Here is a 17,307-nt window from a genome sequence, read left to right on the forward strand (position 1 = left end):
AGAACTCTGTCTTCTGTGATCATGAAGAATAAATTGAAAACTTTGCTTCTCTCCAAAGCTTATTATTCGCTGGAAGAATTCTTCAATGATAATTTAAACTTAAACTGGTGTTGTTCGCGTTGAATATTTCATGTCGTATCATTCTTCATTGTGATGTAGTTTAGTCTCTTTAGTCTCTTTTGTACACAAACAAACCATTTTCATTGATGATGTTTGTTTTTACTATCCAAATCAAAAATTCTTCTCGGATCACGTAAATTTTGAAATGGCTTTTTATAAATAACTCGATTCTATGCAAGAAATGGATTCAGTTAACAGGTGCAAAAACTAATAGAACAGTTGAGCAACTTTGTTGAATAGGCAAGATGACAGTAATCACTAAAATTATGTATTTATTCAATGACACCCCAATATTGGATTACAAAACACGCATTTATTTTATTATCATGAACGAGATTATAATAGGGGAGCCCAAGCGTGGATTTCGGGATTTACTAAAGCAGATTAATATACATGGGGACACCTTGTACCCGGTTAATGACCTCCACCAAATATGAAACCCTTGAAGGATAAAGGATCAGATTGGTAAAAAAAAATGATAATCAGAAATTCTCGAGAGCGTCAGATTAAGGTAGGGTGAGTTGATTACGTGCTAAAAAGTGTATATTCCAGTAATCTGACAATTTGAGAGTGACGTAAAGGAAGGGGAGAGCAGCAAATATGTGAAAAAATAACGTCATTTCGACATTCTCGAGCGTGGCTACTTTTTTTTTTATTTTGAAGAAAATAATTCAAGGATAACGAAATTCTTTTGCCATGACGCCATGGCAAAAGAATTCAGAGTGAATGTTTTTATAAATACAAGTATTCTACTTAAAAAACATACACTTATTTATTTGCATGCTTTTTCCTGAGCTTTTCAATTAATCAAGTTCAATGATTTAAAAAAAATCAAAAAAATAATATTTTTTTGTCAGATTAGGCGAATCCCTCTAGATAATCGTCAGATTATGAGACAGCACGTCTAGAACATAGGATGATGAGATAGGATGAACGATTTATATCTTAATCTGACGCGCAAAATGTGCAAAAAAATATTTGCACATTATAATTGTATATGGCAAAAACGTCTCAGAAAAATATTCAACCTTTCTCAGAGAGAAAGCTGTAAAAAAATATTCGTAGATAAAAAAATATTAACATCAACAGGTCTCTATATTTATGAATCTGTGGTATTTGTCAAAGAAAATATATCTCTTTTTGCGACTCATGATAGGAACCATACCCACAACACACGAAACCTTTTCAATATAAAGACACGTTTGACCTATCTTCAACAAAATATACCTTTTTCAATCATTAATATTTATAACAAGGTACCTGAATCTCTCAGAACTCTGTCTTCTGTGATCATGAAGAATAAATTGAAAACTTTGCTTCTCTCCAAAGCTTATTATTCGCTGGAAGAATTCTTCAATGATAATTTAAACTTAAACTGGTGTTGTTCGCGTTGAATATTTCATGTCGTATCATTCTTCATTGTGATGTAGTTTAGTCTCTTTAGTCTCTTTTGTATAAGTTCGTGTTCTGTATCTAATATAACAATATTACATTAAGTATATTGACTGTGATAACCTTGTTATTCATATATCTGTAGCCATTTATATTCTTAACCAATAATAATGATATTGCCTCATGATTCTTTTTTACTATTTCTGTAATGTTTACTGTGATTGACATGTTCTACACCTGAAAAGGTTTTTCATTACAAAGAACTAATGAAGGATATCTATCTATCTAATAATGGCCGCGAGTTTGCGTCAGATCGAAATCGTCAGATCATTGAATGAGAGCTTTTTTTGTTGCACTTAACACCCCTTTAGAGAATCTGACGCGCTCGATCAAATTTTTTTTCTTTTCACTTTTAACCCTTATGTACAACCACCCGCATTTTTTCTTCTTATCTTCTAAGCTTTGCAACCTAATATATCTCTATGACGCTCGAGTAAATCCCTATTTTGCATCGTGGGCTCCCCTACTAATAACAGTATTTTGATAGAATAAAACTACAGAATATCATGGCAAGCCGCCATGATACCTTCAACGTCAATCTGAACAAATTACATCACTTTGGAGTAAACAAACGAATTTGACATATTTTACAATACAACTGTAATACTCGACGATAGTTTTTTGATTTTCTTTACGACAAAAGTGAAAATCAATAATGTCAGGAACCGGAAATTATAAAGGCAAAACCTAGATGTAGTATGGTGTACGCGACTATTAATATCTAAGGTCAGAGGTCGCAAAAATCAAAATTTGAAGTTATACTTCTTTTGGCGTTTAATTTGAAATGGATTCAATGTTATTTCTAAGCTACCACTCACGTCACGTTACGGTGATCTTTCCTTCGAAGAGTTCTATTTTTGAATATTCATTTAATTAGCATCTGCTTTCGAAAGCGAAGTTAATTGTATCGTAAATTGTATGACGTCAAATTTATTTTATGCTCATTTGAAAATAAAGAACACCATGCATTTCTTGATTCATTCTGTAATTGAGGTTTTTCTCATATATATATATATATATATATATATATATATATATATATATATATATATATATATATATATATATATATATATATATATATATATATATATATATATATATGTATATATATCTGTTTAAATCTGTTTAAAATCTGTTTTTCCGTTAACCAGCTGTCGCACCCCTACGAACGACAACCCTCAGAAGTCGAAACTTGTGCGAGCTAAGGATTAACGAGGTCTTACCTTTTAACGTGTGATTCCTAACACGGGTTGGACGATAGCAAGTGAAGATCGATCGTTCAGACTAGGGCTTGATCCACCGACCAACACGGCAGTCAATTCGAGTGAGTGAACAAATCACCCACGCCGAACCGCTTGGCTACCGACTGACCTTTGCAATTGGCTGCACCGCGCTGATGAGGCCAATAGCCAGAAACACGTGTCCGCGGTTTGCCTCCATATTTCTTGAGTGTTCTGTCCACGAATTTCCCCCTTTTGATGTATATCATATACACTCGATAATAATCTATATCTATGTATTTATATCCTGGACCCGGAAGTCACGCAGCTGCCTACGTGGTGATGTTAGATGATGCCTGGGAATGCTGTGTTTTTGATCCTCACAAGCATAGTCTCCTTTGCATCTCCTGGTGACGTTTGGAGTTAGAACTAGACTGATTCACTTAAACTCTGTTTCCCAACTTATAGGGGTGAATGCTAACATTTACCTGTATTGGACCCAATTGCTGCTGCCCGATTACTTGACTTGGCCTGGTTACCTGTGCTGTCTCGCCTGCCTTCATCATTGAACATGAATTATCATGTACTTAATTTTGTTTATGGGGTTGTGCGGTCTGATTGATTTTGTGGAGTGATGAGATGGATCTCCGTGGTTGTGGTAATCTTTGCGTGTCATTCCTCTTGTTCATACTACTAGATCATTTTTCAATTTCTATAACTGTAGGGTTTTGAGCGTAAGGTGTTATACTCTAAATTATAAAGTATTCCTTTTCTCTTTTTAGGATTATGTGGCTCTCATGATATGTTATAATAATGTGTCAACAACTTCATCAATCAGTTCTGGTGCAGATATGTTCCAGGCCCTTTTTTTAGTATCGACATCAAAAGTGATTCTTTCGACAGTTTCGTATCGAAACGTAATTTCTGTCATTGGACAATCAATGATCACTATGAATGGAGGTTCATTTCCTTAATGGTTCAAGGATGATTTGATTGCGAAATAATGGAAAATATTTCCGCCAAAATATTGTCTTGCACGTTTCAGCCTCTTTAATGAAAGGTGGAAAAAAGCCGGACCTAAAAATTATGTCGAATAGGTCTGCATTTTTGCATTTTTTTTCACTCATGTGAGCTTAACATTCGTATAAGATATGTAGAAGTGTTTTTTTTCCTTTCGTGCATTATTTATATCTGACGTATACTATCGTAATTATGTTCAGATGTCAGTTAGTAGCTCTTTTATTCGGAGCTGATTTTTTTCAGTCGAAGATCTGCTTCCTGCTATCAGAAATATCTACCGAGTATTTTTATTGCCTTATTTAGTGGCCTACTCATAATTTTGGTAACACAACAACTCTTTGTTTAAAGGTGATTGACAATATTTCATGATGAATTTCACTAGTTCGGACTTCCATTGTCTACTATATAAAATGATTTAAAATCCCAAGCCAGCGAAGAAATACGAAACATATGGAAACCCATCATCAAGCGAAAAATGGCCAACTCCCGTCAAAACGGTCATCTCCCACGAAACCAGTGAAGTGGAAAATGGAAAGCGGGGATAAGTGAAAGTACTCCAACGACCTATAAATAGTCATCTCTCCAAGGAATCAGTCCAGTCATCACACGAAGATGATTGTAGATACTAACAATCGAAACGTCGTGAACTAACGTGACTTGGAATCTCTCCACTTTTTATTTTTATTTTCTTTTTTCATTTCTTTATTTTTATTTATTCAATTGTTCTATTTTTACTTGTATTTTATTTCACTATTATTTCATTGCTGGTTCATTTTGGTTAATATAATTGTTATTTTCAGCTACTCATTTTCAATTCTTCTTTTTAAGTTGTTTCAGGAATTTCAAATCATTTTATATAGTAGACAATGAAAGTCCGAACTAGTGAAATTCATCATGAAACATTGTCAAGATGATAAGACTATGGTCAAGCTTACAAAGGAAGAAACTCACCTCAGTTTTCTGTGCAGAGCGAGAGACAACAACATCATACCCAAAGGTTTTTTGCTGAAATCGCCAATCCCAGGAGAGAGGCCTAAACGCATATTGGAACGCGCCAGTCGAGCACTGATAAGGTGCTTATTTTTATTTTCTTTTTTCATTTCTTTATTTTTATTTATTGAATTGTTCTATTTTTACTTGTATTTTATTTCACTATTATTTCATTGCTGGTTCATTTTGGTTAATATAATTGTTATTTTCAGCTACTCATTCTCAATTCTTCTTTTTTAGTTGTTTCAGGGATTTCAAATCATTTTATATATTAGACAATGAGAGTTCGAACTAGAGTCACAACAGCTCTTTTTGGGCCCCTGACATTGTACATATACGTTTTTTTAAGTCAATGTCAGTTTTCAGTTCTGAAAGCATCCTGCTCGTTATGAAAATATATCGATACAAAATACCGTTATTACCCTTGGCAACATGTTCTCATTTTTCTGACATTTTTATATATACCGTTCGGAGGTAACTTCAATACAAGGCATAAATCATCTGGAATATATTTGTTGGAAAATACCAATTGGCCGTCGATCAACGAACGAATATTTTCAGTCGCTTTGATCTGATTGAGATTTGTTAATATTAGTGTCTACTCAACTAACTTTATAACAACTGCATGAATTCAGACTGAAAATTTCTGCTTCGCAAGTAAATTTTGAAACGTAAAATTGTAGGTACCTTCGTTTCAGGCGAGTGAAATTGCTCATTATTATTTTTCATTTCTTGCAAATGAAAATTGAAAATTCAACCATTTAGAATGGTTTGAATGAAACAGCCAAAAAAATATATGTACTGCCTCATGATGCCTTGAATTCAAGCGTACAGTGTGACTCAGAAGTAGAAGGTTCACTCCATCTGACCAACCCAACCCAACTGGCACTGACGAAGGACTAGTACTCCGAAACCAATCCGTCGGCAGTCATTCCGACCAAGAGAAATTAATTTCAGCTTTTCGCATACAGTAAGTTACTTGCGATGAATCTTTCAAATTGTAGATGTTGCACAGGTGTCTGATAGTTTTACTTCAGCTTTCTGCGCGGCCTTAGCTGGTTTAGCTGAACCACAAAACATGTTTTCTCATGGGATATATTCACTTTAGTACTATGAAAAGGATATCGAAAGGGATTGGCAGAGAAACCATCCCTATAAGCCAAAGGTTATAGACATTCTTAAAGAAAGAGATTTCGATATTCTAGTAGGATTTTCATTTTGGATCCAAGGTGAGAGAGAAAATTATATCGCATTTCCCTACTGGATGGATAGACGAGGCAACTTTCACGTCGAACGGAACAGTTAGTTTCCAAAATTGTCGCTGGTGGTCCAACAATAATCCAAATTTGTAATAGAATGCCGTGACCAATATTTATTCAAGACGAATGTGTGGTGTGGGTAATAAAGTAATCAAATAACACAGGTCTTCAGAAAAAACTTTTCAAAAAATTGTTTGGATTTCGTTAACTGAACATTATGTAGTTTTTTGTGCTGATTTCAAAGATGACATTTGTTTTTATCTATCACGTGAGGTTTGCCTACAAAATGAGCATGAAATAATTGAAAAAGTACAAAAAAACGAGGAATTGTGGATTTATTTTTATTATTTTAACATGAAGTGAAAGAAAAAAGTCAATGTGCTAAACTAAGCACAAGTGATTGCAAAGTGATTATAAGTCTTTGTAAAAACGTTCTCTTTTTCTGTCAAAGCTTCTTTTGGAACGTATTCGGCTGGGTTCTTGTGAAATTTCCCTTTTCAACATCCAACAGTACTCTGCCATCATGTTAACATTCCACCGACCTTGGTATCTGCGTTCCATTTCTTTCATGTCTTGATGGAACCGTTCTCCTTGTTCCTCACCTACAGCCCCTTGATTTTCGGGAAAGTAGTCCAGATGTGAGTGAAGGAAATGGACTTTGACACTCATGTTGCAGCCCAACATTTTGTAGTTTTGTATTAATTCAGCAACCAAAGTTTTGTAGTTTGGGTCTTTTTTGTTTCCAAGAAAGCTTGTTATATATAACAAGTTTAAATAAATTCCAGGCATTTTTCCTTTCATTTCTATTTTAGTGACAAAGCTTTCATCTTTTGAAAGTTTTCTTATGTCAGGCCCAACGAAAACTTTTCAAAAACATACTTGAAACAATCTCCTCCTTTGTCTAATGCTTACACAAACTGTTTCATTAGTCCTAATTTGATACAGAGTGGTGGAAGTAAGATTTTTTTAGGATCCACTAAACTTTGTTTTTCAACATTTTCAACTCCAGGAATAAGATCCTTTCTTATTGGCCACAGCTGTTTGACATAGTGTTGTTTCCTGTCACGGCTATCCCATTCACATAGGAAACATGGAAACTTGACCTAGTAAAATTGAAATAACTTTCAAGTCTCCACAAATGGTCCACTAAGATCAGAGTAGCTGAGCTTATTGAGAACAAATTCAAGATTTTCGTAGCATTTTTTCAAATGGGCTGAGTGTCCAACAGGCACAGAAGCATATTGGTTCCCATTGTGAGGAAGTACAGCTTTCAAACTTCTTTTTGATGAATCGATGAAAAGTCTCCATTTCTCTGGTTCATACGTTATGTTGAACATTTCCATGACGCCGGGTACATTGTTGCAGAAAACTAGGTTACCCTCCTGTGTAAAAAAGGGACAAATTCCGTTTCTCTAAATCGGTACCGTGAAAATGAAACACCGGAGGCTAATATATGTCTTTCTTTAAGTCTAAGTCAGAAACATCGAACGCATACCGAACCTAAAAACCCATTTAATGAGAAAATTTCAGGTGAAGTTTATGATTCTTCTGTAGGTTATAGAATATTTTTACTATTTTTTCCATAATCTGAACACAAAATACTGTTTTTAAATATCCTACAATTTTTTCATCGCAGACCTGTGTAATTGGACCATATTTTTTGTTGAACGCTGACAGATACAGAAATGTCATTATTAATCAGTTATCTGAAGTTTCAGATAATATGCCTCTAAATTCTAAGTGTTAGACGAAATTTGTGGTATCAGCTTGACGGAACACCGATTCATCCAGTGGTAGAAGTGAAACAGTGTCTCAATCAGTGATCAGGGCAAAGTGATAAGACGAGATTGGGAAGATTATTGGCCACCAAGTTTGCCGGACCCATCTCCGATTGACATTTTTCTATGGGGTTACCCGAAACAAAAAGTGTTCAAGCACAGCCCATTTGCAAACAAAGAACATTTAGGGAATACCATTCGGGAGGAATACCATAAATCCCCTAATTATTAAAAATGCCACAAAGTCTCTGAATGAAAGGACTATAATTTGTATAGAACGGAAAGGACGGCATACTGAATGATGAATTCGGGTTCTTTATGAAACTCTTAAGATAAATAAATGAATGTTATGATGTTTTGTTGTGAATTTGAGTCTAGTTATTTTGGTTCAATGTTATTTATACATCTAATGGTGGAAATGAAGAATATAAGATTTATTCAGTTAACTCAAGAAACGTTATTTTCGCTCGATAATTTTTATTTGCTCCAACAATCACACTGTTGTCAAACTGATTTTATGGGGATTATCGAAAAAAATGTCAAATTGACAGGTTTAGAGTAGCACATGACAAAAGAGAAGAGGCTGTTTTTCCCATTTTCAAGCGCAAACTAACTGCGAAGAAAAATTTTCATTATATCTAATAATAAAAAACTTCCATATGTAGCGAATTTTATGTGTGACAATGTATATCCTAGGTCTATACAATTAGGAGCATTTGATGTCACATTGAGACGTGGAAATAATTTATTGACTTCTCTTCAATTTATAACATATTGGAATTTCCATCAAATAAATCGATAGTTTTGAATATACAGGGTGTTCCTTAAACACATGATAATATTTCAGGAGGTGATTCTTAGACCCATTTCAGGAAAAAAACTTCCTATGGACGTATGTCCTAAACGCCTTAACTTTTGAGATACAGGGTGGCAAAGTTTTCAAAAATAATCAGTTTTTTAATAATAACTGAGATAATTTTGTAGACATCTTTGGCATATTTGGTACATATGTTCCATGCCTCAAGGCGCATTTTCTGATGTACACAAATTTGTATTTTTTCAAACAGTGGCATCCCTACGGGTTTCGCATTGAATATTTTTGGGGAAAAAGTACTACGCCAATGCTTTCTTTTCGAAATAAAATCATTTTTAAAATCCTCATTTATTTTTGAGAAAATTTGATCTCCTGGTATGTCTTTGTCCGACGCATGATTTTCACTCAAAAAAATAAAAATCGACAGAAAGCAAATTAAGAAATTAGATCAATTCTAAAATGAATGAGAATCTGAAAATTGCTTCATAACGCATTACCAATTCCCTAATAATATTTGAAAACATAATCTGCAAAAAAATAAATTTTTCACAAAAACGAGTTTTATTTTATTTTGTGACAGTAAGTCTAAACGAATAGCACAAATTTATTAATTAGTAATAATACCAAAACTGATTATAAAAATTGTTGGAAGTGGCCACCTGCACCTAGTATGCATGCTTCCGCCCTTCTACACATGGAATTACGCACCGGTTCAAATATTCCCGGCGTATTTCGTATAGTTTCACACGAGACAACTATTCGCACTCTTGAATCTTCTAAAGTATTAACGGGAGTTTTATACACAAGAGTTTTAAGGTGGCCCCATAAAAAATCTAAACTGTTGAGATCGGGGGATCTTGCTGGCCATTGCTGAGATCCTCCGCGACCTATCCAACGATTAGGATAAAATGTATTTAAATGGTTTCGGACAATTACACTGAAATGAGCAGGGGCGCCATCGTGCATGTACCATATTCGATTCCTTAACGCAAGTGGCACATCTTCCAATAACCCAGGTAAGTCTTCTTCGAGAAAGTGTAAATAAGAAGGACCATCAAGGCGTCCTGGTAGAAAACATGGGCCTATTAGATGATCACCTATAATTCCTGCCCATACATTAACCGAAAATTGGTGTTGGAAATGGGTTTCGGTTATTGCATGGGGATTTTCTTCAGCCCACACATGATTGTTATGGAAATTTTGAATGGCATTCCGAGAAAAATTTGCTTCGTCTGTGAACAAAATTTGTGTCTCAAACTGCGGATTTAGTGCAATACTTTGTAGATACCACTGACTGAAGTTCACACGCTGTGGAAAATCTCTGGGGAGTAATGCCTGCACTCTTGAAATATGGTATGGGTATAACAAAAAATCAACCAAAATACGCCAAACAATTTGATGACAAATATCCAGAGTTCTAGCGATCTTCCTCGTACTCGTCTCAGGATGTTCCTCAATTTCTTGCAGCACCGCTTCCTCAATTTCAGGAGTTCTTACTACACGAGGTCTACCTTCCGGAGTCCCTTTCTTGAAACTACTATTTTCCCCAAGTCGACGATGAATATTTGAAAAGGTTCGGCTATCTGGTAAGGCACGATTAGGATATCTTTCCTGATAAATGCGCCTGGCTTCTGTTGCATTACCATCGGCAAGGCCATATACGTAATGCATTTGCTCCATTTCTCAAAAGTTAAGACATTTAGAACATACGTCCATAGGACGTTTTTTCCTTAAAATGGGTTTAAGAATTACCTCCTTAAATATTAGCATGTGTTTAAGGAACACCCTGTATAGACGCATATTTCAAAGATATTCAAACTTGAAGAATGTGAAATTTCATAAGGAGGGAAAATATTTCTACATGAATGATTGTAAGAAACTCCTGTCATCAGTCCCAATTTTTTTTCTTAGCTAATGAAAACATCCCGTGCATGGATAGTATTAACTCAACCCATACCTCAGTTGAGAATCATCTTGAAATTGATACAAAATCAAGTGGTTTGTTCCAATGTATCCTTCGAATTCCAAAAAAGAAATATTATGCTACCTAACTTTGACACTGACTGTTCACAATGAGATTTTCAGTAGACGAGTTCATCAACATATACACCCAAGAATTTTTACAGTATTGCTACTCCAACTACTAGTTTTCAAATTAACAGAGAACAAATAAGGAAATTGATCTGTGGAACAGTAATTCAATAATGAAACTTGTTGATAAAAAAGCTTTCAGGTTGAAAAATATATCACTCACTGATCTGAGTGTGAAACAAAAGACGTGCAATTCTAAGACACAAAAATTCTCACCTTTCATAATATCGACAGCACGAAGAACATTCTCCAAAATGTATTTTTCGTTCATATCAGAATCTCCAGGCGAGCATGACACGTTCCGAGGAAAATCTTCTATCCAGGCGGGTATTCCAAACAGATCGAGAAATATCCACTTGACATATTTTCACGTGCTCCCCTATGATCGGCAGAATCAGACTGTATCTATCGGAAATGCTTCACGCTCCTACATTCAGTTCGAAGTATTTATAGAATAATTACAAAAACACAATTTTTCGCACAAGCAAATTTTCGCGTTTTCGAATTTCCTGCTCGATCGATAATGTTTTTCGACGGTTTGTGGTTTGGGAGTCAAAAGATTGTTTGGAAAACCCCAACGCAAAATTTTGTTCGGTTGTGTCTACGTGAGGTATGGTCACCACGTTACGATCCCGACATGACTGATAGTATTGAGAAATAGGGCGTCGCGGCGCAAGCGTCTCCAGTGGAAACCCGCGACGCCGACGTTGAGAGCATACAGGGGCTTTTTATAATGCATTCATCTGTAGTAAATTCAATTGCTGGGTTGAGAATAATTATACCCGTCCATATAAATCTCATTTCATGAACTTAATTTTAGGTATACAGGGTGCTGGAAACTTCCTACCTTCCTTCCGGAGAATACTCAAAAGGAACTATTTTGAAAAATATCTGTAGACCTCCCTGTTCAACTACCATGAGGGTTATTATTCTCAGAAGGAGGAGTGGACAAATGACTTATTATTTTGCGCGGTTATTTTCTAATGCAACCCTTATTTATTATTTTCCCATAAGCATTAGCACAATATTGCCTTCATAAAGTAAGGGAGTGATTTGAACTTGTCCAAGAAAATAGATTTTCAAATATGGTATAGATTGTCAGAAGGGCGGAATTAACTTCATGCTGCTGGTTGATTCATGTTTATTCAATTGTAGATGTTTCATTTCTCACAGCTAAAATTGCACAGACAACTTTCTATCCCTATTTTTTTTTTCACTTCCTGGTGCCGTCTTAATTATCCATTTGTTCCAAGTCTTATTGCGTTTCGTCTCCATATTTTTCATGACACTCATTACATCAATATTGTTCCCTGTACTAGCTGCATAGGCCTCTTGCTGGACGTATGTCGTATTCTTCATTACAACATTGCTGTTGTTGATTTTTGTTCAGGTAATCCGGAAACTCCTGGTAGGCTGTCTTGGAAAGAGGCATCTCCTTCCACAAATCTGGCGGTAAGTATGCAATTGCTCCATAAGTTTCCTTGGCGAAATTACTTAGCGTACCAGTGAAACCCTTGGCTGATGAATAGCAGTCTTCAATACCTGCCATCTGCAGTAGTTTCTTGGGAACAGGGGCAGAAACGATACTAGTACCACGAAGAGATGAGACGTACAGTTACAGACCCGCATTTTCCGGTGACTTTGCAAGACACTGTGTGGGGTTGCTGGGTTTGTTACCCCAGTAATCTCTACGGACTGGTACGACAGAAAGCTTGGCTAAGATGATAGCAGTAGCAACTTCCTTGCTGCACTTCACTCCCAAACCAATGTGGCCTTCAAAACGAGTACGTTGACCAGCACGAGCCTGTTTCTGAACAGGAATGATCTTCAAAAGCTCAACATTCAGTTCTGACCCAATGAAGAAATCGATTATTTCATCTTCCTTGGCCACCTCCTCTACCACCACTAGCAAATCCACCACGGAAACCGCCACGACCACCGGCTGGAGCTGTGTCCGCCATTGTTCATTACTTCCTCCAACACTGTTGTCGAACACAATTCGGGTTTCCCATAAATTTTTTGTCTCTTTTCATCCAAAGCCTCAAATTCTCAGCCTCTCTGTTCTTTTATTGCATTACCGGCAGTTAAGGTTTTCGTCGTAAAGCCTTATTTTGTTCAGAATTCCTCTGTAATTCTTCTGAGTCGATCCCTGCTCCGTTGAAGTAGTTTTTCGGTTTTTCCCAGATAGACCCTTCATGAAAGTTTTTCTCCTGGGTGTTCTTCATGTTTCTTATAGAGCCGTTATCCAATCTGGTTACGCACTGGTTCACAGCCTTCAAATAGAATTGAGGATCCGTATTTAGCCCACTCGTCAGCTTTTCTATTGCCCATGAATGTCACAGCACCCAGCACCCAGTATGAAATCAATCTATTCCTTTTTGTCAGCTTCTTCAGTTCGTCACGTCATTTTCCGACCAGTTTCGATGTCACTTGGGATTCGTCAGTGCGCCCTGCATCTTTGAAGGTGATGTGAAAGATTGGCTTCTATTTTGAGGCCAATCTATGCTAATATAAATGTGAAAGTTTGTGAGGATGGATGTATATATGTATTTTTGTGGTTCTTTCACGCCTAAACGACTGAACGGATTTAGATGAAACTTCACATAAATTCAGCTCTTACATCAGAATAACATATAAGCTACAATTTACAAAGGTTTTGTGTAATTTTGTAAGTATTGAGTAAGTCGGAAAAATTCTTGCTCCCGGAAATCTACATTGGCGTGCGCTGCCTATACCGTTGGAGTTACTTGCAGATAAAGTACCGTAAGATTGTTTATCTTGTATAATTCTAAATGAAAATCTGAGACAGCATTTATCTACCTCCTATGTGGTAGCCACTATATGAAAAATACTTAGCCATAAATACAATTAAATTGGACACTTTTTGTACAAAGCACATTACAGAATATTTGTCAAATTATTATAGAAATTGATACAATTGTCGTTTTGAGTATTCAATAAAAACTTTGTCTTTTACTCTGAATAGTTTGGAGGAATCGTTCAAAAGTTATCACGATAAGATTTACTTGACGAAACGCAGTAAGCCATTACGAGTTGCGTCTACTGTAAGACGACGGGTGACGATGCGCGGGGATAGAGGGGTGGTCTAAGAAATGAAGCGCCATCTCCGAGAACGTGACCGGAACGCGGGCAGACGCTTGAGGACACACGTCGTTGGCGGTTGTGTTAGTTTCGCGAATTTCTTTATAGGTAATATAATTCCATTCTCAAAGCTATTCAGTTGGCATATTTTTTAGTTATTGTATTTTTGAAGCAAAAATATAAATTACTAGCTGTTGTCCGCTCTTATATTAACGTACAGCCGAAGCTACTGAGTAAACAAGCATCAAGAAAGATTGCCCATAGATTGCACTGAATTTCGTCACTTCTGACTTTGGACACCTGAAGTTTTGGATTGATAAAAACTATTGTAACTATTTGTTTAAAATGGTCTGTCACGAAACTCAATGTGACAAACCAAAGTCGAACCGAGGGCAACAACTAGTTCAATCATATACAGGGCTATTCAAATTCATGTCTGTACAGGGGATCTCGTAAACGATTAGAGATAGAGTGTCGGTTAAATTATGGCAAAGTTGCGTATTATAAAGACCTATTCAATGATGTGAAGAAATCGAATATAGCTCTTTTGGTTCTGGAGATATACAGGAAAAACCAAAAAATCCCAAATAATTTTTTTAGCTATATCTTCTTTATTCGCAGACATATTGAAAATCTGTCCACCTTTTGCTATTGGCACTTGATGTGGGTTCTTACAATATATCCATGAATCTTTCATACAGGGTGTCATCTGACTTAGGCCACCCTATATTTGAATTATTAAATACAGACCTGTATTTTTTGTCGTAGTTTTTGGATCGTAGACGTTCACTTCATACTGAGAAATTAATTTCAATTTTATATTTCGGGATTTTTCGGTAATATTCGATTATGATTTTGTGAATTATTCCCTTTTGAATTACGGCCCTGGAAATTGGTTGACTGAGTTGAATAAAAACACAATAGCAACTTTCACGTCTCCCTATGTACCGTAGAGTTTTTCGAGAGTTTTTTTTTCATTTTTAGGTATCTATTCATATTTTTTCCATTGCTATGAGCGTTTTCTACAATGAACTTCGAATAAGAAAACCTTTTATGATTATCTGAAACATATCTACAACAAAAATATATTATATGTGTTTTGATGAGCATGAGGATAACATCCGAAACGAACACTATAATTATAATGAAAATTGAAATGAAGTAAGTAATTTATATACACAAAAAAATTAATTGTACAATAAATGTTCGAATTGGAGTCCTTCCGTTTCGAGACAGATAATGAGGCAATAAGATGGTCTGCAAGATCACCAGATCTTACTATGTTGGACTATTTTCTACGGGTGACATTAAAAAATAGGATTTATGCTGACAGAGAGATAGAAAATGTGGCAGACTCGAGATTGAGGATTTTGAATGATTTCGCAACAATGCAGCAATTAAGTGTATCAAGGGCAATAAATAATATGAAAAATCGAGTTTTGGGTACCTATATAAATTATGATTATAGTGTTCGTTTCAGATAGTATTGCTATCATTTATTTTTTTGCTCATTGAAACACATATAATATATTTTTGATGTAGATATGTTTCAAATAATCATAAAATGTTTTCGTATTCGAAGTTCATTGTAGAAACCGCTCTGAGCAATGGAAAAAATATGAATAGGTACCTAAAAATGGAAAAAACTCTCGAAAACTCTACGATATATAGGGAGGCGTAAAAGTTGTTATTATGTTTTTATTCAACTCAGTCAACCAATTTCCAGGGCCGTAATTTAAAAGGGAATAATTCACACAATTATAATCGAATATTACCGAAAAATCCCGAAATATAAAATTGAATTTAATTTCTCAGTATGAAGTGAACGTCTACGATCCAAAAACTACAACAAAAAATACAGGTCCGTATTTAAAAATTCATAGATGGGGGTGTCCCAAGTCAGATGACACCCTGTATAAAAGATTCAAATGTGGACAGATTTTCAATATGTCTGCGAATAAAGAAGATATAGCCAAAAAAAATTATTTGGTATTTTTTTGTTTTTCCTCTATGTCTCCAGAATATAGCTCTTCTGGTTCTGGAGAACCAAAAGAGCTATATTCGATTTCTTTACATCATTGAATAGGTCTCTAAAATACACAACTTTGCCACGATTTAACCGATACTCTATCTCTTATCGTTTACGAGATCCCCATGTACAGAAACGAATTTGAATAGCCCTGTATATTACGATGTAAATCTTGCAAAGAAAGATATATCAAAATATCTTCTGCAAGTAAACATTTCTGATTTTCATGATAACGATTCACCGATGGATGACCTTCTTCAGCTGAAGCATCGAATACAGGTATTATAATTACAACTCTCTAATCTCCCGATAAGTGGTGATAATCACAACTATAATACACGATACGGTACTTGCTTGCAGATACCACAACATAGAACAACCCTGTTCGAAAATGCCCCTTTCTTTACAGGGGTTCAACTATACAATAAGCTGCCTGAGGATATTGCGAGAGAGAGAGAGGAATTACAGAATATTCAAAAACAAATTGAGAAAGCTTCTAATCAGTGAATGTTACTATAAAGTTGATGAATTTTTTATTGAGTGACTATGGTGCCTGAATGCATTTTAAATGTATTTTAAATATGTATTTTATACTCTTAGGTATATGACCGGTGATAATTATGTGATCTTACTATTATTCAAGATTTTATATATACATGTGCTGTGTTCTCTTTTTTTAACTGTTCCGATATCATTTGAATTGTGATCTGACTGGAATAAAATTATTATCATTATTATTATTATCTTCGTAGAAGGGCTATTTTCTTCAATTACAGGAAGATCTGGTAAATACTGGCGTGAATTCTGTAGTTTTGATAATGACATTTCTTCTATTACAATTCTTTTGTTCAACCAATTTCGGAAAACCATATCATATCATTTACCTTCAACTTTTTAGTGAGACTGCACATATATGCAATGGTGCAGAAAATGAAATAGTGATGAATCCCGTAGGTATTCAACGAACATGACTGCCAGTTATGGAGATGGCAAGAAAAAATTCACTCACTAACCAGTTTCCTTGTGGTAAATAAATAAGACACAGAATTAAAAAAAAAATCAAAAAAGAAACAGATTTTGATTTGCTCAGCGATGTTGACTGCTTTTTTTTACCCACAGTGTTTGCATTGACTCATGTAGATCTGAGTCAGTTCTACTATTCAGAACATCTCCTGAATTTGTTCACATTTGAGCATGTCCTAAAGTCTATAGAATGGTTTTGTTGCAAAATATGTTGAGCGACTGCTGATTTTTCTGGTCTTCCATATTTTAGATGTGCTAAGTGTTCCGTATATCTTATTTTAACAAATATTTTTGTCTATCCATAATATTTTGCATCGAAGTCCTTACATTTGATTTCGTAAATTCCAGACGTCTTCAAATTCTCGACTTCGTTGTTTGGATTTCCTGAAAGGCTCTGTAGTGTATG

At 35.3% G+C, this 17,307-nt stretch overlaps 1 protein-coding gene and 1 pseudogene across 1 annotated transcript in view; both read right to left on the reverse strand.

Annotated features, from left to right (window-relative positions):
- The window catches only part of LOC111518022 (uncharacterized), a 31,290-nt gene extending 19,892 nt beyond the window's left edge, over positions 1-11,398 (reverse strand). The window contains exon 1 of the mRNA XM_074183253.1: positions 10,964-11,398. The gene's annotated coding sequence lies outside the window, so the exon portion shown is untranslated. The remainder of the gene's footprint in view (positions 1-10,963) is intronic.
- A 424-nt stretch (positions 11,399-11,822) lies between these two features.
- On the reverse strand, positions 11,823-12,708 carry LOC111512203 (small ribosomal subunit protein uS5-like; annotated as a pseudogene).
- Between the last annotated feature and the right edge of the window lie 4,599 nt (positions 12,709-17,307).

The sequence above is a fragment of the Leptinotarsa decemlineata genome, unplaced genomic scaffold (genome assembly GCF_025532065.1).
Source record: "Leptinotarsa decemlineata unplaced genomic scaffold, Ldec_3_MD MMD2_tig00026336_RagTag_RagTag, whole genome shotgun sequence".
NCBI lineage: Eukaryota > Metazoa > Arthropoda > Insecta > Coleoptera > Chrysomelidae > Leptinotarsa > Leptinotarsa decemlineata.